Here is a 22,337-nt window from a genome sequence, read left to right on the forward strand (position 1 = left end):
CATCAGTTCCCTCATCTGCAAATGGTTACTGGACTTCCTGACCAACCGCCCCCAACATGTCCGGCTGGATAACCACTGTTCATCTACAATCACGATGAACACTGGTGTACCACAAGGCTGTGTGATGAGCCCTTTCCTCTACTCCCTCTTCACCCACCTATTCGGAACCATGATAACAGGGTTCATGCTGATCGGCGTTGGCTTAGCCCTGGTTTATCAGAGAAATAAGAGAGCGGAACCGGCTGTTCAAACCCCCACAGGGCTGCCCGCTGGATTCGAAGCGACGGGACGAGGCGCGACCTCTCACAACGAACGTAATATGGTCAACACCTTGGAGACGCTTACAGCTGCTGTGAAGGCTCAAAACAACACCATTGAGCGTATGAGGGGAAACATCAGAGAAAGGCCTGCTCAAAATGACACCCTTGAGCGACAGTTGGAAAACGGATCACTGCAGTTGTGAGGTCTCAGAATCAAAAGACTGACAACACCATGGAACAGAAGTTTGATACCATCATGGGGAGGCTCGCGGCTCTCCAACGGGAGATCGAGGGACCAGTGTCAGAGTGCTAAATTCGAGCTGCTCACAAAGGAGAAATCAACAATATTCAACATTTGGACACCACGGCGCCAGCTGCTAGGCCCAAGGCTGGAGCCCACCAAAACAACTCCCTGATAACGACTGTGTGATGACTATTCTTCCCGTCCCATGAAGGCCACCTGGGTTGGCTGGCAGACTGTTTACTTAGCCTGATAGAGCGAAGGACACTGTCTCCGCTGAACTATGGACACGCACACACATACACTTACACTGATAGGCACTCACTCATCCCCCCTCCCTTTCCAACGCCTTCGATGCTTGTTTCCGGCGAGGGAACACGGCGGGTCTGTGTGCCGCGCTGGAATGATAGCGCTGTGCAGGGTGGCTGCTGTGTTTCTTCGGATTACTCCTCACCCCCCACCCACCCCTGTGGCTTGTCATGTCTTCACAATGTTGTGCTGTGGACATTTATGTGCTTTCTTGTGCAAAGGAGTTTTTTTGTTTCCTGTTCTCATCCTGTCCTACCATGGAAGCACAGCATGAGTAGGGGTCTCTTTTTCCTCTTGTACTTTCCCCACTGTAGTGTACATTTCAATGTTTTTTCTCTGATTCTACCAATCTCCGACCTGTATCCCCATGTAATGTTTGTGCTATATGTGTAAGGTCTGGGGGGGTCCCATTTCACTGCAGGGCAACCTGCATGTGACGAATAAAGCTTTGATTGATTGACGACTGCAGACCTGCTGATGGTTCCTACACCATCATTAAGTTTGCAGATGACACCACGGTGATTGGCCTCATCAGTGACAACGATGAGGCCGGCTACAGGGAGGAGGTGGATCGTCTGGCTGAGTGGTGCGACAGAAACAACCTGCTGCTTAACACCGAGAAGACCAAGGAGCTCATCGTGGACTACAGGAGGAATGCTGACCCACATCCACCCATCCACATTAAGGGGACGGCTGTGGAGCGTGTGAGCAGCTTCAAGTTCCTGGGAGTCCACATCTCCGAGGATCTCACCTGGACGACCAACTGCTCCAAGCTGGTCAAGAAGGCTCACCAGCGCCTCTTCTTCTTGAGGACTCTGAAGAAGAACCACTTGTCCTCAGACATCCTGGTGAACTTCTATCGTTGCACCATCGAGAGCATCCTGACCAACTGTATAACAGTCTGGTACGGGAACTGCTCTGCCTCGGACCGGAAGGCGTTGCAGAGGGTCGTGAAAACTGCCCAGCGCATCGCCGGAGCACCACTTCCTGCCATGAAAGACATCTACAGGAAGTGGTGTCTGAAAAGGGCTGGGAAAATCATCAAAGACCCCAGTCACCCATCACATGGACTCTTCACCCTCCTGCCCTCTGGGAGGCGCTACAGGAGCCTCCGGACTAAGACCACCAGGTACCGGAACAGCTTCTTCCCCACAGCTGTCAGACTCCTGAACTCCGCCTCCTGACATCTGACCCACGTTAACACATGGACTGAACACACACACACCCACAATGGACAACTGTACCCTCAAACACACAATAATAACATGGACTGAACCACCACTCACAACCACTAGCACTTTATATAGCCTCTGTAGGAATTATATCTCACTTATCTTAACTGCACTACTGTATAGCTCTGTGTAAATAATCATTCTGTACATACGATAATTTTTAACCCTACAACTGTTTACAACTTGCATAGTTCCCATTTCTGTATAGCTGTATATCTCAGATTTCTGTAAAGTTATTTATTTCATATTCTGTATAGTTTTTCATATTTATATCCTGTTCATATCCTGTACATAGCTTGTACTCACTACAGCCTGTACATACTTATAGTTATAGAATATTCACAACATACTTCATACCGTGTACATTATAACATACCATAATAGACCCATTTATGTAATATACTCACATATCTATATTATTGCTAATATATATTGTAATATATCTATATCACTAAAGCACTTCTGGATGGATGCAAACTGCATTTCGTTGCCCTGTGCATGTGCAATGACAATAAAGTTGAATTCTAATTCTAATTCTAATTCTAAAATATCAGAGCACTTTTGCAAATATAAATATATGTTATGTCTTGATAAACTGAGCAGATATTTGAAGTTTACACAGCTACATTCTTGCCTGAAAATATCTTAAAAGTTTATTTTGTGACCCAGTAAAAGTAATATTAAAGCTAAGTAGCTACCACCATTGTTGGAAACTGGAATTGGCTGTGAATTCTGGGATAGGTTGGGCCACGAAGGACACATTTGGAGCAGACTCGAATGAAGAGCCTTCGTCGCCTGGCTGTGACATAATCGGCCTTCAAATGCACCCTTCAATGGATGCGCCCTATTTTGCGCGATCCTGCAAAAGTTCATTTTCATTTTTTTTTCCTCCAATGTCCCTTGCGGGGTTTTGTACAGATGGGGTTTGAGCTGCCAGCTTCGCACAGATCTACAAATGTAAAATGCGTTCAAGCCCCAGTGTAAAATTGGGATATCTAGGCTTCCAGTGTATCCCTGCGTTTCTTTTTCTAAATAAACGGAACAATTCGTAACCCCTTTTACTAGAAAACACAGATTTACCAATTACAGACACTCAACAGTAGCCTATAAATGTTTTCGTATTAGGCTTTTTATATGGTTTTTGTAAGTGAGGTGTTGATCTTTTTTTTTGCTTGGAAAAGCCAGCCAGTCAGCAGATGGAGGACACATTGGTTGCACTTCACTGTGGATCATCCTCTGCAGTGAGTATATGCAAACTAATCTCTGTTTATTTTGAATATAGAAATCATCCAGGTGAAATGGAATAACACTTTGATGGTAATCTTACCATTCTCTAATGAAACCAGGCTAAGATTAATGTTATCCTAATGAATAATCCTAAACATGTCAGGATATGGCAGGCTATTGTGTGGTGTCTGTAGATAATAAATATATGTTTTCTCGTAAAAGTGGTTACATGTAGTTTCGTTTATTTAGAAAAAAGAAACACAGGGAAACACTGGAAGCCAAGATGTCGCAGTTTTACACCAGGACATGAATTCATTTTACATTTGCAGATCTGTGCAAAGCCGGCAGCATGAAGTTAGTTTCAAATCTCCATGTGGGTATCAAGCGATTTGTCCACGTGTGTTAAAGGTTTTTTTAAAAAGTAAAATTATTGGATTCATGATGTTGAACTTAATAAATCGTACATAATTGATCAGTATTTATTCACTTTTGGATTTACTCATTTGTAAAATAGATTTATGTGTGGTCAGCAAAGATGGGCAGTAACGCGTTACTGCAATCCGATTTACTTTTTTCAAGTAATAAGTAAAGTAAGGGATTACTATTGCAAAAAAGGTAATTAGATTACTGTTACTTTCCCGTAAGCACGCTGCATTACTGCGTTACTAAAACCGTGATTTCTTTTGCCAGTGTCTCATGAAAATGAAGTAAGTGAGTGCGACGTTCGTGGCAACAGCTGTGTGCAGATCAACAATGGATAATAAATGGAGTGCAGAGAGAGTATGAGCGTGCAGCGTTTAAAGCGTGGAAGTACTGAACTTTGAGTTTGATTCCGTAAAAAGTGACAAAAACATTAGCGTCCGCTGTTCACTGCGTGGGAAGAAAACTTCTTTTTACAGCGAAAAAACCCCTTAATTCCGAGCGAGCACGAGTGCGCTATGACGTAATGGGAAACTCACAGAGAAACTCGCGTATCCTTCCACTGACCGCTGCGGCACACCTGCACCAGGGCAAACATCCGCCTGCTATACAGGTGAAAACAGAGCAACAGGACCGCTGAGTCTTTGATTTTATTTATTTTCTGCTGTGTTTCACTTGCATTTATTTGAAAGACTGAGTGTAAACACCAAGAAAATATTTTATTTTATGTGCTGGAATGTGCAGAAAATTGGTTTATATGTTAAACAAATTTCTTCCAGTTAGAGAATGTTGCATATAATTTAATTTTTGCTTGATGCATAAAGTTAAAAGATTAAAATTAATAAAACAAGTTTTAAAAAGACTTTTCCATTTGATTACATTTTGTATGATGGATTATGCAGAAAAAGTAGAATTGGGCTGAAAGAGCTATCGCTTTATCACCTATTCAGGTTGTAAATAGTGTTTTTAAAAAGTAACTAAGTAACTAAGTAATTAATTACTTTTGAAAATAAGTAATCAGTAAAGTAACGGAATTACTTTTTGGGGGAAGTAATCAGTAATTAGTTACTGATTACTTTTTCAAGTAACTTGACCAACACTGGTGGTCAGATTGCTTTGTATTTGTGTGTGAGTCATCCAGGCGCTCTCGAGTCTTTGAAAGTTACACACTTATTGTACACATCTGTAGATATTACTTTACCCTTCTGGATTATGTTGTACACATTTGCAACACTTAACACTTAAGGCAAATTACTCTCCATACCGATATTTATAAACAACCCAGGAGTCCTGTAATATGATCTGAACAGGATTGATTGAAGAGTTTAAAATTTGAAGCAGCCAATACACAAGTAGCCTCAGATCACCTGTATATCAAAGATGTGAGACTCTGCCTCGCACCTCTTTTCCCAAATTGCAAATCACTTCACAGCTGTACTAAGGGTAATGTATGTGGCAGTTATGCCTCATGTGAGCCCAGCATTTTTCTCCTAATTGGATATCTATTTATTTTTCTGTGAACAGTTCCCAGTAAGCCCACTGTGACCCTGCAGCCACCCTGGACTCAGATATACAGCGGTGAGACAGTCACTGTCAGATGTGAGATTCAGGGAGGTGAAGGAGCTCAGTGGACGTATGAATGGAGAGCAGCCAAGTTAAACACACCTCCAACATCCAATGAATACAGAATCATCAGAGCTGCTGAGTCTGACAGTGGAGGATACAGCTGCCAGGGCAGAAGGGACTATTTCTTCTCAGAGTGGAGTGATATCATCACACTGACTGTATCATGTAAGTTGGAGATCTTTCATCTATAATAGTTAAAAAAAAAATGCTTCTTTTTGATACAACTTTGTAGCTGTCTTAGTGATGCTCACTAAATAGTTTTTGCTTTCAGTGGGCAAAGATCTTAAACAGATACTTTTTTCATTTTTTTTAATAAACTTAAAAGTTTTTTTTCTTTTCTGATGTTGTTGCACACGTGGATTACAGAAACTTGCAGAAACTGTATTACGATGTAGTTAGTTCAGGTCTTACTCTCTAAGGCCAAGGGGACACACAAGTTTGTAAATGTGATAACTAAAGAATGAAGCGACATGGCAGTTTGAAATTGATGCCATAGGTGGGTCTACTGGGAGGAATCCATTGTGTGATGTTTACATCTTCCCTTATGGGAACGCTGGCATCCTCCCACAGTCAAAACAAGTTTTACAAGTACACAACTCCAGAGATGTTGATTTCCACTATTCTTCTCACTGTTAAAGAAAAACCTTAGAATTAGAAAGTGTTCATATCTCTGCAGTAGAAGATATGCTTCTTCTAGAGTCTAATCAGTAAATTATTTCATACTTCAATATAATATTTACTATCATTTCAACAAATATATCTCTAAAACAATCAATTAAATATTAAAGATACAGTGCAGCTTACACTGAAATAAGAGCCTTGAGTGAGTCTGGCTGTGAGTGACACCCTGGTAAACCCATGATGGAATTGCAGGTGTAGAAACAGGAAATCCTCTTTTCCAGTGAAATAGACAAATCAGTCTCACAGTAAGGTTTCTGCTGAGGAGGAAGATGAGAGTTTGCTACACAGAGTATAGCCAGTCAGTTTAGATTAACTTCTTTTTTTAAAATTTGGGTTTAAAACACAATACAAGGTGAATTCATGTTTCTAAATTTCATTGAAGACCAAACAGAAAGACATTTGTTTAACCTGTTTGACATTATGATGTTCATATGGGAAATACTTGACTTGAATTATAAGTGGGAACAAAACAGCAGGATAAAAGCTCCAAATCAAAATGAATACAGGATTAGATCTGCTTCATCATCCAACAGTGGAAACTATCGCTGTAAGGGCAGAATGAAAAGTTCACAGCATGAAACAACAGAGTGGAGTGATTCAGTCACACTGACAGTTTCTGACAGTAAGTAGAGTCATAGTTCATTTAACCTGGAAATAGAAACAGTTTGTAAAAATGTGTTTTTATTAGTACATGTTGAGATATTTGACATGTTTAGATAGTCTCACTCTGAAAGTTCATCATAAATATTTGTGAGTCAACATTTTAGTGACATTGAATTCAGAGTTAAGAGACGAAACATTGAGAGCAAATCTTTGTTGAACAGATGAACCCCGTCCTGTCCTCACTGTGTCTCCATCATGGCTGAGTCCTGGAGCCTCAGTAACTCTGAACTGTGAGGTTGAACATCCGTCTGCAGGATGGAGCTTCTACTGGTATAAAGCTGTTCCTGATCTATCAGAGAAATCCTCCAGTTATGAGCTGCTACCTGATGGCAGTGGGACTGCACAGGACTCCTACATCATTCATGGACAGACACACACAGCAGGATATGTGTGCAGAGCTGGAAGAGGAGACCCAGAGTATCACACTGATCACAGTCAACCAAAGTTTGTCTGGTCTGCAGGTGAGAGATTTTGTCTTTCCTCTCCATGACTATTTACCCTCTATTTCCAGTGACAAAGATAAAATGAGATTTAAAGCCCATATTGGCAGATGACTGGTACTTTTATGTTTTCTAATTAGGTATTTCCTAATTACAACCTTTTCTCCACCATGGAAACATGGAGGGCAGATTACACATGGGGGGAGTAAAATGAGGAGATTATTTTGAAAAGAAGAGGACACAGACAGGCCCAAAGAAACAAACATCCACTCATCTGTTGACTTCCTTAACTCTAATTCAGGGTTGTGGGGAACATTGAGTCTATCCCAGCTGTCTTGAATGCTTGGAAAGAAGGAAACAGTTACCTTCTTTTCAAGTGCTCACGACTACGATGACCTGAGAATGACTGAGGACCCACAGATGTATCTCAGCTGTCACAGGGTGGTGAGAAATGGCCTGTATTTATATAGCGCTTTACTAGTCCCTAAGGACCCCAAAGCGCTTTACATATCCAGTCATCCACCCATTCACACACACATTCACACACTGGTGATGGCAAGCTACATTGTAGCCACAGCCACCCTGGGGCGCACTGACAGAGGCGAGGCTGCCGAACACTGGCGCCACCGGGTCCTCTGACCACCACCAGTAGGCAACGGGTGAAGTGTCTTGCCCAAGGACACAACGACAGAGACTGTCCGAGCCGGGGCTCGAACCGGCAACCTTCCGATTACAAGGTGAACTCCCAACTCTTGAGCCACGATCGTCACGAAATGGGGCCCAAGAAATGAACAACAAACTAAAAAAGATGAAAAAGACTGAATCAGAGAGGAAAAGAAAATACTGGTAGAAAAGAGGATAAATAGATGAACACAGAGACTGAGTGTTAACGTGTGACAAGAAATAAAGATTTGGAGACATGCAGAGGTTTAGTAAAAGGTTTACAATATTCACTTTTTCAGATGTTCATTCAGCAGCGTCTCTCACAGTGAGTCCTGACAGAGTGCAACACTTCACCTCTGACTCTGTCTCACTGACCTGTGAGGGAAACTTCACTGAGTGGAGAGTGAGGAAGTTCTCTGAGGACGGCTTCCTGTCTCACTGTGACTGCCAGAAACTGCGTGGATCCTCTTATAAGATCCACAGCTTACAGGAGGGTGTTACAGTGTACTGGTGTGAGTCTGACTCTGGAGAGTTCAGTAATGGAGTCAAACTCACTGTGCAAGGTATTCATTAGTTTTTGTTTTTCTAAATTTAAATTCTTCACAAATCCAATTGCGTCAATACAAATTTAAAAAAATTCATGCTGTCTGTTAGAGACACCACTCAGCAGGTTCTAACAACTGACTCTGTCATTTGTTTCTTTCATTATTAATTTATATATTTATTACTTCTCTTGGATTTTAGCATATATATATATATATATATATATATATATATATACCTATACCTATACCTGAAATGAGTTTTCTCATTTCAGGTTTTGGACGTGAAAGAAGTTCATTTATCGTTCCGTTCATCATCGGACTTGTTAGTGGAATTATTGTCGTGCTGCTGCTGATGTGTTGCTACAGAAAAATAAAGAGTGAGAGATTTTCTGATCGACTTTAATTTTTTTTTTTTTTTAATGCTGCGACACTTTTAAACAAACTGATGTAATAATGTTTGTGTTTTTTACAGAACCCTGTTGTAAAAGGTTGGTGCAGCAGTTTAGTTTCATTTTAAACACAACAATAACTTTGAATTATTCCTCATTAAATTTTCATTATTTGTTTCAGTCTCACTCAGTCTCCGAGCACCAATCAAAGCTCTGCTTCACAACAAACATCCAACCAGAATGAAGCTCAGGTTTACTCCTCTCTTCTTCATGGTGAGACCAGAAATGATTACTTTTCTCTTTATTACAGTTTTTAACACTCAGTTTCTTATCAAGAAAAAAAAAACTATTAGATAAAAACAAAAATAAATCATTATATTTAACTTCTTTTATAACTCCTATTTTCAATGACTTGTAGGTGATCTTTCAGTCTATGAATCAATCAGAGGCTCTGGAAACACTGGAAGTGGTACAAACAGTATAAACTTTGATAATAGCAGAGCTGTAAGAAATGTAAATATTTATTCTGACTGATCAAACTTCATTATTATTTCAGCAGATGAATACAACAACGTCACATCTGGATTTCAGCTTGAAGGTCTTGATAAAAGGAGTGAGTACAAGAAACATGAAATGTAATAATTGGTCGATTGTTTTTGTAACTTGTGTAATTTTAGAGGAAGACAGTCTCCATGTTATTAAATACAATAATCCATCATCACAACAGGCAGACATGATGGCACAGAGGAGAGCTCTGACTAGGGATGGGTATCGAAACCCGGTTCTTGTTGAGAACCGGTTCCCACTGTTTCAATTCCTTGGAATTGTTTGCCATTTTTGCAAACGATTCCCTTATCGATTCCAGTCGCCCCGAATGACGTCACCACGTTGCGGACCGTCATTTACTAAGCGGCTCAAACGCTCAAAAGTTTGGTTATACTTTACGAGACGACAGGGCAACTTGCAATAGAGATTGAAAATGTGACGTCACTCAGGGGTAAAACTGCAAAGAATTCTGGGAACTCGTGGCAAGAGGTACTAGCGCACGCAGGCTTTCAATTGAAATCAGTTAAACAGCGATAAAAAGAAACACAAAAAATGGCAAGAAGCTGTTGTATTATTAACTGCAATAGCCGGTCGCATGACAGCCACGGAAAGCCGACGGGTAAAGAGATCAGTTGTTATCGGATTATGTCGTTGAAGAGAAATTGTTCGAGCCATGTTTCCGAAGTAACAAAGAGGCGACTGGATTGCAGCCATTCAAAGACCAAATATAACGTCCCAGAACACTCCAGCTCACAGGTTAGTCTGCTCCAAGCATTTCCACAAAGGTCAGTCTGCTGTTGTAGTTAATGCGTCATTTTTCTTAACATAATTGGTGATATAGGTTACAAGCACGTCTGGCGCTGAACAGAAATTGTCGCGCTATGCTCCTTTGTTTACTGTGCATAAATAGTAAATTGTCCTGACCAGTGTTGGGTAAGTTACTTTAAAATAGTAACTTAGTTACATTATTAGTTACTTCTCTCAAAAGTAACTCAGTTACTTCAAGTTACTCGTTACTTTCAAAGTAACTGAGTTACTTTTAAGAGAAACTAACTTTGGTTTTACTCAGAATTCTCTTGTTAATGTGTTGCTTCCATAACTTTGCCAGTCTTCTAGCTTGCTTACTTGCCGCAAGTGCACTGTGCCACCTACCAATAGAAAGGATATGATAACGTGCATATTTCCACGAGAGAAATTCCACGCCTGGACCGTCATTGACTGCTGCCATGATTCTAGCCTACGTCACAGTGTCATGTGCGCCTTTTACATCCAACACAAAAACTGCAGTTGTGGTGCTTTGATTGTACTCAGAACTCGGAAATTCTGCCTTCTGAATAGGAAGATGTAGGTAACACCAGACTGCAGATGAGCTGCATACAGAGCTGGACTGGGACAGAAAATTGGCCTGGGCATTTTGACTAGAGACCGCCCACCATTATAGGAAAAATCATAAAGCCTTTGAATGAAAATAAACACTGTTTTGATGGTATATATGCATCAATCTATCAATCGTTTGTTGTAAGATTCAGATAATAATTTTTTTAAATGCTAGACATTTTAAATGAGAATAAGAAAGAAAAGTATTTCATTGTGGCCCCCTTTCCCTGTTAATGCCCTACATGCCCCCCTGGCAACACTTTGCTAGACCCGCCCCTGCACAGTTACCAGCTGTCAGCTACCTAAAAAAGGATCCTGGGGTTATTTGTCTCTCAGAAACAGTTCATAACTTCCCTTCAACTCATTCATGTCACCTAAAAGGTAAACCTGTTTCTCCATCACCTGTTCAGCTCTGATGATCCAGTAAGGACATCTCCTGGTTTCATCTTCATGTTTCCCTCTCACCAGATATCCAAACCATATCATGACCAGCAGCTTTTTTGCAGCTGTGGCTCCAGCAAACATCAGCTGATACTAGAAATTAATATTAAATAAATTCTAACAATAGCTGATCAAGCTTAAACGTGCTGCTGTTGTTTAGCGCGACATCCGCTGGTTTCCTCTTTCGGCGCAAAGTGAGCGATAAACAAACAAGAGAGAAAAGACGATCAGCTGATCATTGATCAGTTTCATGATTGAAGTAGAAATGGGAGAGGGAGGGTGAGAGGATGAGAGAGGAAGAGGCAGCTGTGCAGCAAAGACACAGAATAACTCCAGCTTTGTGCCTTTTTCATTGTAGCTGAATTATGGGACAAACTGTTCCTTTTCACCTCAATAAGAAACGCGTAATATTTTCTCTGAATACGAGACGGGATGGTTGGCAACTCTAATAACTTATGAACAAAATAAAGTTCAACATCCTTAACTTCATAGCACCCACCCAGCTGTATAGAAACTCCGTCATGCTAGCTAGCACGCAGTACGGAAAAAGTCAGAATAACGAAAATAAACTCCACCTAAACTTGGTTTATATCTGACCCAGAGAGACTGCAGGTCATAACTTCTTACCTGAAGTTCAGTTCACACTTGGACCGGCGGCCGCCTCGGGTCTCTTTTCCTTCTGCGTCCCTTTTCCTTCATCCACCTGCTGGCTTCCACCACTTGCTAATGTTACTGAATCTGTGGAAGCTCCGCGATAGCCACCACACGAAGTAACGAGTAACGAGCCTATCTAAATCCCAGTAACGAGTAACGCGTTCCTGATTTTGGCACAATAACTAGTTACCGTGCTCGTTACCACAATAATAACGTAGTTACTGTAACGCGTTACTTAATAACGCGTTAGTCCCAACACTGGTCCTGACACAATATTGCGTTTCGCTTCTGTTATTACCATGGTACATTGACAAAAACATATACTTTTATTCACAGGATAAAACAGTTGTTTTGTATCACTAATTGCCCAGTACGATTACAGCATACAATATTATTGTCACTGCTACATTTCTGTGATGCTACCAGAAATAATTTCCACTACTAATTAATTACCATTGAGCTCAAAGGTCCTATTAATAAACGGTTAACGAATGTGTATTTATGAAGACGATTTGTGAGACTGGTAAATATGTACGATGGGCTTTACTTTCTACACGGTGCATTTCAAGGTCCTGTACCCATCCGTCGGTAAACTGTACCTGGGCTTGTTGCAGTGACCTGAAGTTACTAAACTTCATGAGTGTATGCACTCACTCCAAGAACCGTATAATTATAAATATAAGCGTGGTGAAAGTTGGGCAGCACGCTAATGTATTTTGTCCCTCTGTGTGCTCGTAAGGGTCTGACCCTTTCACTGGTTTGATTTTTTTCCTCGTATCTTTTCTTTGTCTTTTCATCAAGTCTGTCTTTGTACGGACCGGCATTGTTCTCCTTCGTTTTGTACATACCTTTTTGGGGGGCAAAGAAAAAGCAAGAATTCATTGGAACCGAAGAATGAACGTTTTGCGGTGCTGCAAATGCTTGCATTTGATGCAGGTACTTGGATTGTTTTGCCACGAGTTCCCGGCATGCAATGCACGAAAGTCACGCGGTCTGTCAATCTCTATACTTGCAAGTAGATATTTCTTTTAAGGGAGGAAACACTACGAATATGCAAAAGCATTTGCTCACAAAACACGCAATGACCTTAAATGAATGTCGTGTTTTTAATTCCGCTCCGGACTCATGAATCTCAACCCAGCAGCAGCGGTAACGTTTGTATGTCCTCTCCCGTTAATGCGGCAGGTAAATAATCAACTAACAGCGCATATTATGTTAGCGTGATCTGCCTTATTACAAAACCTGCCATTAGTGTGCATTTAGGCGACCATGATGAGAGAGACAGACAGAAGCTGTGTTCCAAAACGTCGGCTGCATCCTTTGGAGGACCCGGCCTTCGCGGTCTACGTGGGCTGGGTCCTTCGAAGACCGAGAAGGCCGGAAGTGCGAGGATGTGAAACGGAACGGTCTAGCCTTCAGATTTGCGTCTAGCCTTCAGATTTGCGTCTAGCCTTCAGATTTTCGTCACCGCTGTCTCGGTGGAGTTTAATAAACTTGGCCGTCTGCTCCTTGCTATCTAAAATATAACAGGACACTGGCGTAAATTCTCGACAGTCTCACACTTCTGTTTAATCAGTTTTCTGTTTGACGTTTATTCAGCTGTGTGAAAATCCTGGAGGAACCCACCAGATAGATTAATAACGTTTTATTTAATCTAATAATCTAATAACTTTGATCTCAGCCAAACCGATTTACTCCGGAACCAATAAAACACAGAAAAAAGGCAAACAATTACATTTTTAAGTTATCCGAGTGACTTATATGTCATGTTTAACCTGAGTAGCGAAAGAGCGGCGGTCTGAAAACGACGAAGCCGTGATTCCGCTGCTCTCGCCGGCTCGAGTGACCACTGAACCCCCCGGCTTGCTATCCAGCAGGTGGCTAACAGACGTCTCCAAAAACGTCAGCGCACTTTTGCAAATATGCGATGTCTTGATAAACCAAGCAGATATTTGAAATTTACACAGCTTCTTTCTCGCCTGAAAATATGTTAGAAGTTTATTTTGTGACCCAGAAAGATTAATAAGAGTAATTTTAAAACTTAGCAGCGGCCGCAATTGTTGGCAGCTGAAATTTGGCTGCGCCGCGCTATGAATTCTGGGATATGGTTGGCCACGAAGGACACACCCGACCCATCCTTCAAATTCGGGGAAATGAAGGACGCATTTGTCGGCTGCATTTGAAGGAGTCGACGAATTGGTTGGCTCAGATGCTGGCAGTTCTCGCTGCAGTCTACCGTTAGCGTCTCCTTTCAGGCCAGGATATACGAATGCCACCGAGCAGTGTCTAAGTTTGTGGTAAAAGGCTTGCACCCATTTGCACCCAGAAGTGTGAGACGGTCGATTTTCGGTAAGTGAATGTGTTTAATTGTAGGCAGGGACATTACTGGATATTCTTGTGTAATTGCTACAGAAGAATATTTATTTTATTATTTTACATTTACAATTTTTTTTCCTGGGGACTCCGTGACACCCCATTGAAGAGCCATAGGCTGGATCTCTTAAGATCTCACTGTTGGGTTTGTAAGGCCATGTTACTCCTAAATTTCTATCTTGTTCAAAGAGAAGATATAAAACAAAGTTCTAAGCTAATCGACCTTAGTGTTCTCCTTTAAAAAAAAAAAAAAAAAAGAATCGATAAAGAATCGAATCGTTAAACAGAATCGAAAATGGAATCGGAATCGTGAAAATCTTATCAATACCCATCCCTAGCTCTGACTACAATAATGTGAATCCTGAATCAGCCTCAGGTACAAATGTGAACTCTACACACACTGAATCATTAGTAATCAGATTACATGTGCAGTAAAATGTGTGACATCACTCTTAAAGTTTCAGAGTTTTGTAAAACTGATGAGCTGAATCACGACTTTCTTTAGTTATGTTGTGTTTCTGTTGTGGTGTCTGAATAAAATAATGAGCCTCTTAAATTTCAAACACACATGCAGCTAAAATGTGGGAAAGTGTAAGTTTCCCTGATGAGATCAGTTCTGTGTGATTAAAGGATGAAAGTGTAAAAGGTCAGAAAGCATCATCACATCTTTGGCACCATTATTTCTTTGTTTTTCATTTTTGAAGTCGTATTTGTTCTGATTTTGTTTCAGGTCCATAAAAAGATTATTTCAACAAAACTCAAGACTCACGAACAACATCAGCAACAAAATCCAACTCAGAACATTTTGACAACGTTTAGAGAACTGCCAGCATCCAGATCAACAGCAGTTATATTAAACAATGACATGCTGTTGGTTTAATGTCAGAAGACTGATAATATGGTTCATCTTTGTATTCAAATCTTACTGTGTTTATTTCTGTTGTAATAAGTGGAGGTTGGATGGTGTGGGACATTGTTTCCATCATGACACAATTTCATGATTTGGTTCTGTGAGTTTGTTTCAGTCTCTTATTTAAAAAAATATCTTTATTTATCTTTCACTCACTTCCTCCTGGATTTTACCTGCGATCTTTAAAGCTTACTGTATTACATTTTTATTGCATATTTTTGCATATCAGTAACAACAACAAATAATAATAATAATAATAATAATAATAAGAATTAATAAGAATTAATAATTTTCATGTTAATTACATTACTTGTTGCCAAATTGTGATGCACAAAAACTGTATAGTCATTGTTCAGATTTTACAGTGTGATTCATGTCATCACTGAGGCCATGAAAGAGAAAAAAATGTGTTTGATCAAAATGATTGTTTCTGTAGGTGATGTTTGTGTCTTTTCTGCTGTGTACAGTTTGATGTGTGTAAAATAATTTTGGTGCTTTAAAAACTAATCAAAATAATATCACAACAACACTTCCTCTGAGTGACCCGTTATGCTTACATGTGTATAAAAATGTTGTTTCTTCTTTATCCATTTTATTAAACTGCTGAAAATGACTCATGATTTCTGGCTGAGCTCCCAGAAAAGAGGAAGTGCAGCCTGTGGATGAAGAGAAAAATGTTTTGTTTAGTAAATGACTTGTTTTAGCAAAGAGGCAACAAGAAATGCAGACAATAACAGCACAGTGGTGTTCTCTTGACAACTTCATGCTGACATTGTCAAATATAAATATAAAATATTTTCTCAGTTGAAGGGATAAAAAGTGTCAGGTGTGCCCCTGTAGCTCTGCACTTGTTCTCTGTGTGGACTGCACATTTTTATATGATCTACCTGTACTGGGAAAAATACCACACTGTGAGAACTGATGAAAACTCTCATTTAGAAAAAAAATCAGCATATAGTTGTCAAGTGAAACTGTAAAGAGCATGTTTCTCACACTGATAACCAGCTGTTTTTATGATTATTTATGATATGTTCAGTTAGTTATTCTGTTTTCACTTTATTGCTGCCCGACATGTTGCTAACAGAACAAAGAAGTAATCCGTTCTCCACATCAGAGAGACATCAGTGTTCAAGGTCCTAAAGGACCCTTTATTTACCAAGTAGCCGCCTGGACTTATTTGGTCATTTTGGCTGTAAGAATCTCAGAATCAAACTATAAGTGAATACTTTTGCCCTTTTTTCAGAATAACCTCAGCGTTCAATATCGGGCAGTCATTTCACATTATTGTATTGTCATGAGTGGAACCACAGTTTAAAGTGGGAAAGAAAAACAAACTGTTTTTTCAGATTTATAGTTATGTCGAAACTGATATTCAACAAAATGTAACACAACATAACTTTAAATATGAACTCTACTAAATTGGTACAAAAACGTTTTTGAACCTATTCCACTTTTTTATAAATCATCCCTTTTATATTACAAATCTCCAGGCATTTTGGGGCGTTGCCACCTCTCCGCACCCGCCTCTCTGTTCCATGTGTCATCAATTCTTCCCTGTGATTGGACCGTCTTTGCACGTGCATTCTAATGATGCACTGTAAAGTTTCGTAATGCTCATCTTCTCATCTTTCAGTAACCGTTTGAAATGTCTCTCTTAAACCAACTGCTCGAGGAGTTACAGTAGTGTGGGTCAGCCATGGTAAAACCCAGCGGGAGTTGATTTTTCTGTGTTCAGACAGCAGCAGCTTGTGAAAGTAATACACCAAGTATCCCCGAAAAGCTCAGCTTCTGTTCTTTTCTGAACCATTCACATTTTCCGCTGGAGGGCCCAGAGTAAATAGGTCTAAGTGTCAGTGTGGATATACAGATATACAGAAGTACAATCACTGGACTGTGTTTACAGCTGGTGGCCAATAGAGGGAGACATTAATCAATTTATAATTTATTGTAGCTGTCATGGTCTCCCAGTCCTCCTGGTCAACCAACACGTTGTCTCTCCTCACGAGTATAATGAACTCGATACTTTACTTTCTGTTTCTGTTCTGTGTCTCCTGTACGCACTGCAGCAGTTTCATCAAAGAGGCAACCTGGCTGCCTTAAAGGTCATGAAAATTCATTCAGAATTAGCAACAATGATGGTAAATGGACTGATTCTTATATAGCGCTTTTCTACTCTCCCGGAGTACTCAAAGCGCTCTATACAACATGCCTCATTCACCCAATCACACCCACTCGTACAAGCACTTCTAAACTCAAGTGCAACTAACAAGCATTCACACACATTCACACTCCGATGAATGCATCGGAGGGCAATTTGGGGTTAGTATCTTGCCCAAGGATATTTGGCATGCAGACTGGAGGAGGAATCAAACCACCAACCTTCCAATCAGTAGCTGATCTGCTCTACCACCTGAGCCACAGCCACCCAAATGATGTTAGTAATTATATGACATCATCAGTGTTATATATTAAAAAGTATTGGTACTAGTATCAGTATCATCGATACAGGCCCTATATTTACTTGGTATCAGATCGATACCAAATCTTGCAGTATTGCTAACAACAAACAAACAGTGAAATATTAAGTTCTTTAAACTGTTATTATTTCAGCACCATGGACAGCACACAAGGTTTTTACTGCATGAGCTGTGCTCTCTAACATGTGACTGTTTGTAGTGTATACATCTCTCTCCCTCTCTTAAGGTGACAGGTTAATCATTTTCATTAATCTTCATAATATCAAAACCCCGGAAACACAAGGAAGGTGCATCATGATGAGACCCAGAACCAAAACATTACAGCAAAGCTGAATACACTAGTGTAGATAACACCCAGCAGTGTGGTAAATTGTGCTGAGAGAGTATCTGCACCCCATAAGACCAAGAAGCCAAGAACACCAGCATGCTGTGTGAGAAACATGCATGAAAGTCAGAACACCTCTGTCAGTGCATTCACGTGGCTAGTGGGTCCTCTCTGTGGCTGACTGGCTGTTAACCCAGTGAGTGAGAGTTTCTCCCACTGCATTGGGCCGTATCCTTCTGCTGCACTAAAGGACAGTTTTGCAGCCATGTAGCTCTGCTCATGTCACGTGACACATGTCACAGTACGACAGTATTTTTTTTAAAAAAAATACTGTCGTACTGTTTCTAGGGTCCCTGTCCCTGGGTATATGCGTACTCTGAAGAGCACATCATGTCACTGTAAATGTTTATGTATATTTGAATTAAGAAATCATAAGAGAATCTGTCTCTCTCTGTACCCACAAACCACATATAAATTTATTTTTCTTTGTGTAACTTCAGGTTGCCAGATCATTGTCACTCTCCCCCTTTCCCATACAAAAACATATCTCAGATATAATCACCATCTAACATACAGAAAGACCTGTGACATATAAACACTGGGTTGTGTTTACAGCTGGTATTCAACATAGGGCGCAATTTAGTTATTCATCGCAATGGATTAAACTGCTTGGCTGAATGTTAAATATTTACAAGAGCTGTGATGATAAAGGAGACTTTGACTTCAGAGTCTATTACTTACATCACAGCATGTTGCAGAAGAATAAAAAAAAAACTCTGTGTGTTGTAAATGTAGCTGTAACTGTGTCTAAAGAACAACTTTAGATCAAAATCAATCTGCTGTCAGAGCAGGGCAGCTGTGGGTACAACTGTAGCCTCGACCAGTGTATGAATGTGAGAGTGAATGAATAGTGGAATTGTAAAGCGCTTTGAGGGCCCCAAAAAGCACTATATAAATGCAATCCATCATTATTATTATTATTATTAAAATAAAAGTTATTTTTTTAGAAAGGATGAAACATTTCTTATTGATTATTGGCTGAAAGTGATTAAAATTTTTAATGTTGTGACACAGTGCCCGACTCTCTGAAAGGGAGGGGAACATCTGAACGGAGGGAAACATTCAAAGAGGCATATGCCTGCTGAATGGCCTCCACAACCCTGTGGGACAATCGAGATTTAGACAAGGGTCTGTCCAGAAATCCAGAGTGGAAGCTGAAAAATGGCTGGTCTGACTTCCTTCTTTTTTTTTTTTTTTTTTTTTTTTTGCCTGTCCCGTTTGCCTCTTTTGCCATCAGAATTGTTGTCTAAAGGCAGAGAAAGATGCCCAACGGATTTACTTTACCAAATTGACCATCCCAGCCTTGCTGTAATGGTCCATTTGATTCACCTTTTATTGTTTCTTTTATTTTCACTTACTGAATACGGGACAGACTTGACTGGGGGAAAGAAGGGGAGAAAGAAAGAGGGAAAGAGAAACAGCTGAGAAGAGGGACGGGGGAGAAGGGCAAAAGACAAAAACCAACAGAACGGGCAGAGAAGAAAAAATGCATATATCAATCACCTGGATCACCTGCTGAGAAAGAAAAAAGAAAACAAGCAGAAGAGAACAAGAGCAACAGAACAAACAACATCACAATGATATATGGGAATATGACAGCAAATACCAAATATTAAACATCATTGTGCAGCACATAAGATCAACAGAACACAGTGTGCTTTGAGGTAGGAGCCAAAAAGGGTGTAGTTTGTGGGTGTGATCACCCGTGTGTACACCTGTGAGCATGGACGCGCTTGTTTTTTATTTTTTAAAAGGTTCCTTCTTGTAATAATCTGCTAGAGGGTGTGGGGGGGCCACAGCCCCGTCCTCCAGGGCATGAAGCAGGTATGGAGGAGAGCAAACTCCAGACATCCAGAGGCCCCCAGAACACAAGAGACCAAGGAAGACCAACAGAGGGGCAGCCGCGCCACTGTCCCGGAAAGAGCTGAGGAGAGTCCCAGATGAGGGCTCACTCAGCAGCTGCGGAGCAGAAGCCAGGGGGAGTTGAAGTGATGCGCCCGTGAGCTCCGCCGGCAGCCAGCCGCGCCTGAGTGACCGAGCCCCAGGCCGAGAGGCCGGGGGCACCCCACCTCCGAAGTGGCCCGACTTCCTAAACGGCCGGGTAAGCAAGACATGCTGTGCCAAAGCATGGAGATAGCACAGGGCAACCTGGCTCCCAGCTGTCTCCTTGTGCAGGTCCCCAGTGGGAGATATTCGTAACTCTGCATTTACTTGGACAGGTGAAATTCAAATAGGTCATCATCATCATCATCGTTTACTTATATAGCACTTTAAAAACACACAAGGCCGACCAAAGTGCTGAACAAAAGAAACACAACAGATACCATAAGAATAATAAATACGATAAAATAATAAACATAGCAAAAACAATAAGATACAAGTCAGTCAACCACTGAATCAAAAGCCAGTGAATAAAAATGCGTTTTCAATCTGGATTTAAAAACCATCACTGATGTCGATTGCCTAATTTGAAGAGGAATATTATTCCAAAGCTTAGGAGCCACAATAGAGAATGCTCGGTCTCCTCTCAGTTTCAACCGTGATTTGGGGACTGAGAGCAACAGCTGCTCAGCTGACCGGAGCGAATGAGTGGAGACATAGGGCTTCAGCAAATCAGACAGATACGCAGGTGCCAGACCATTTAAAGATTTAAAAACCAATAAAAGAACTTTAAAATGAATTCTAAATTCAATTGGAAGCCAGTGCAGGGAGGCCAGAACCGGAGTAATGTGCTCAAATTTCCTTTTACCGGATAAAAACCGTGCCACAGCATTCTGTACTAGTTGCAGGCGTGTCAGAGTGCCCGGTCCAACCCCTATTAAAAGGGAGTTACAATAATCCAAGCGTGAGGTTATAAAAGTGTGGATAACAGTCTCCAAGTCACGCCTTGAAAGAAAAGGTTTAACCTTCGACAGACGCCTGAGTTGATAGAATGACGATTTCACCACCCCATTCACGTGGCCATCAAAGGTAAGTGCAGAGTCAATTTTTAACCCAAGATTGGTAATCGAGGTCATCAGCAGCAACCCAGAGTTAGGCCAGAGGATAACCCCTGTGTCACCTTCATCATTGCCTTTGGACCAACAGAGCATGCAACACACAAAGGATCATGTCAACTGCAGCCTTGTGGAGGTCCAGCTGGTGGACCGCACACCAGGAGGCAAACAGCCCCCAAAGAAAGCAGTAGGCAGTCCTGGTGGATGGTGCACAAAACTCCTGCAGCATTCTCACTTTTAGATCAGGCCAGGCCTGGAGCCTCTCCCTCTCAAGGTACAGGCTGTCACCCTGAGTCCTACTGGGAAAAGATGGAACAGTGACCCCCTCACCTGGGACAGGAGGTCCCTCAGAACAGGGAGCTCCGAGGGTGTCCTGGCCATGACTGGCAGGAAAACTGAAAACTAGCATGTAGGGCCAAAGAGGGGTCACCAGGATCAACCTCAACTCCTCAGTCTGTACCCGGTTAAGGAATAACTGGAGGAGGAAGTATGGAGAGAGAGCTTGTGGCCAGGAGTGCAACAGGTTGTCTCCAGGGAGAAGAACAGATGGCAATGTGTCGATTCTCTGGGGGGAAAAAAAGGTCTACTTCTGCCCCTCTGAAGCAACTCCAGATCTGGTGGACCACATCTGGATGGAGTCTCCACTCCTGTTGGATTGGGCTACCCCACGAGTGAAGCCCAAATGGGTCTAGGCACACCCCAAAGGTCTGCTGTCAATTCAGGGTGAGGGACATGGAGGCTCTGTTGGACTCCACGGTCATGCCCAGAAATCATGTGATGTGGGAAGGCTGCACGTGACATGAGCAGAGCTACATGGCTGCAAAACTGTCCTTTAGTGCAGCAGAAGGATACGGCCCAATGCAGTGGGAGAAACTCTCACTCACTGGGTTAACAGCCAGTCAGCCACAGAGAGGACCCACTAGCCACGTGAATGCACTGACAGAGGTGTTCTGACTTTCATGCATGTTTCTCACACAACATGCTGGTGTTCTTGGCTTCTTGGTCTTATGGGGTGCAGATACTCTCTCAGCACAATTTACCACACTGCTGGGTGTTATCTACACTAGTGTATTCAGCTTTGCTGTAATGTTTTGGTTCTGGGTCTCATCATGATGCACCTTCCTTGTGTTTCCGGGGTTTTGATATTATGAAGATTAAGGGCACAACTTCACAAATCTGAATACAAACACACACACAAAGAAAAGAAAGGGGGGTGATGATGTTTCAGATTAATATTAATTGACAGATGCCTCAGCGTGTAGACAAGAAGACATGTGACATGTGAGTCTAGTGGTTCGGGTCACCCTTTAATTCTTTTCTGACCTCCCTTTGTTCTTCTGAGCAGACTGTGATGACTGCATGTGTGTAAAAGACTGTTTTTGGTTTATTTTTATCTGCTGAAAATCTGATACCACAAAATTTCTGTCTGTGCCTCCAAGAAAAGAGGAAATGTAGCCTGTGGTTTCAGCCTGAAGTCTAACG

General features: G+C 41.4%; 1 long non-coding RNA gene across 1 annotated transcript; it reads left to right on the plus strand.

Annotated features, from left to right (window-relative positions):
* Nucleotides 1–8,064: 8,064 nt before the first annotated feature.
* On the plus strand, nt 8,065–15,991 carry LOC145425431 (uncharacterized). Its single transcript, XR_013906114.1, has 5 exons — nt 8,065–8,325; nt 8,580–8,969; nt 9,115–9,165; nt 9,253–9,309; nt 14,818–15,991. It is a non-coding gene; the product is annotated as an uncharacterized LOC145425431 (long non-coding RNA).
* Nucleotides 15,992–22,337: the final 6,346 nt, after the last annotated feature.

This window comes from Astatotilapia calliptera, chromosome 3, assembly GCF_964374335.1.
Source record: "Astatotilapia calliptera chromosome 3, fAstCal68.1, whole genome shotgun sequence".
Taxonomy (NCBI): domain Eukaryota; kingdom Metazoa; phylum Chordata; class Actinopteri; order Cichliformes; family Cichlidae; genus Astatotilapia; species Astatotilapia calliptera.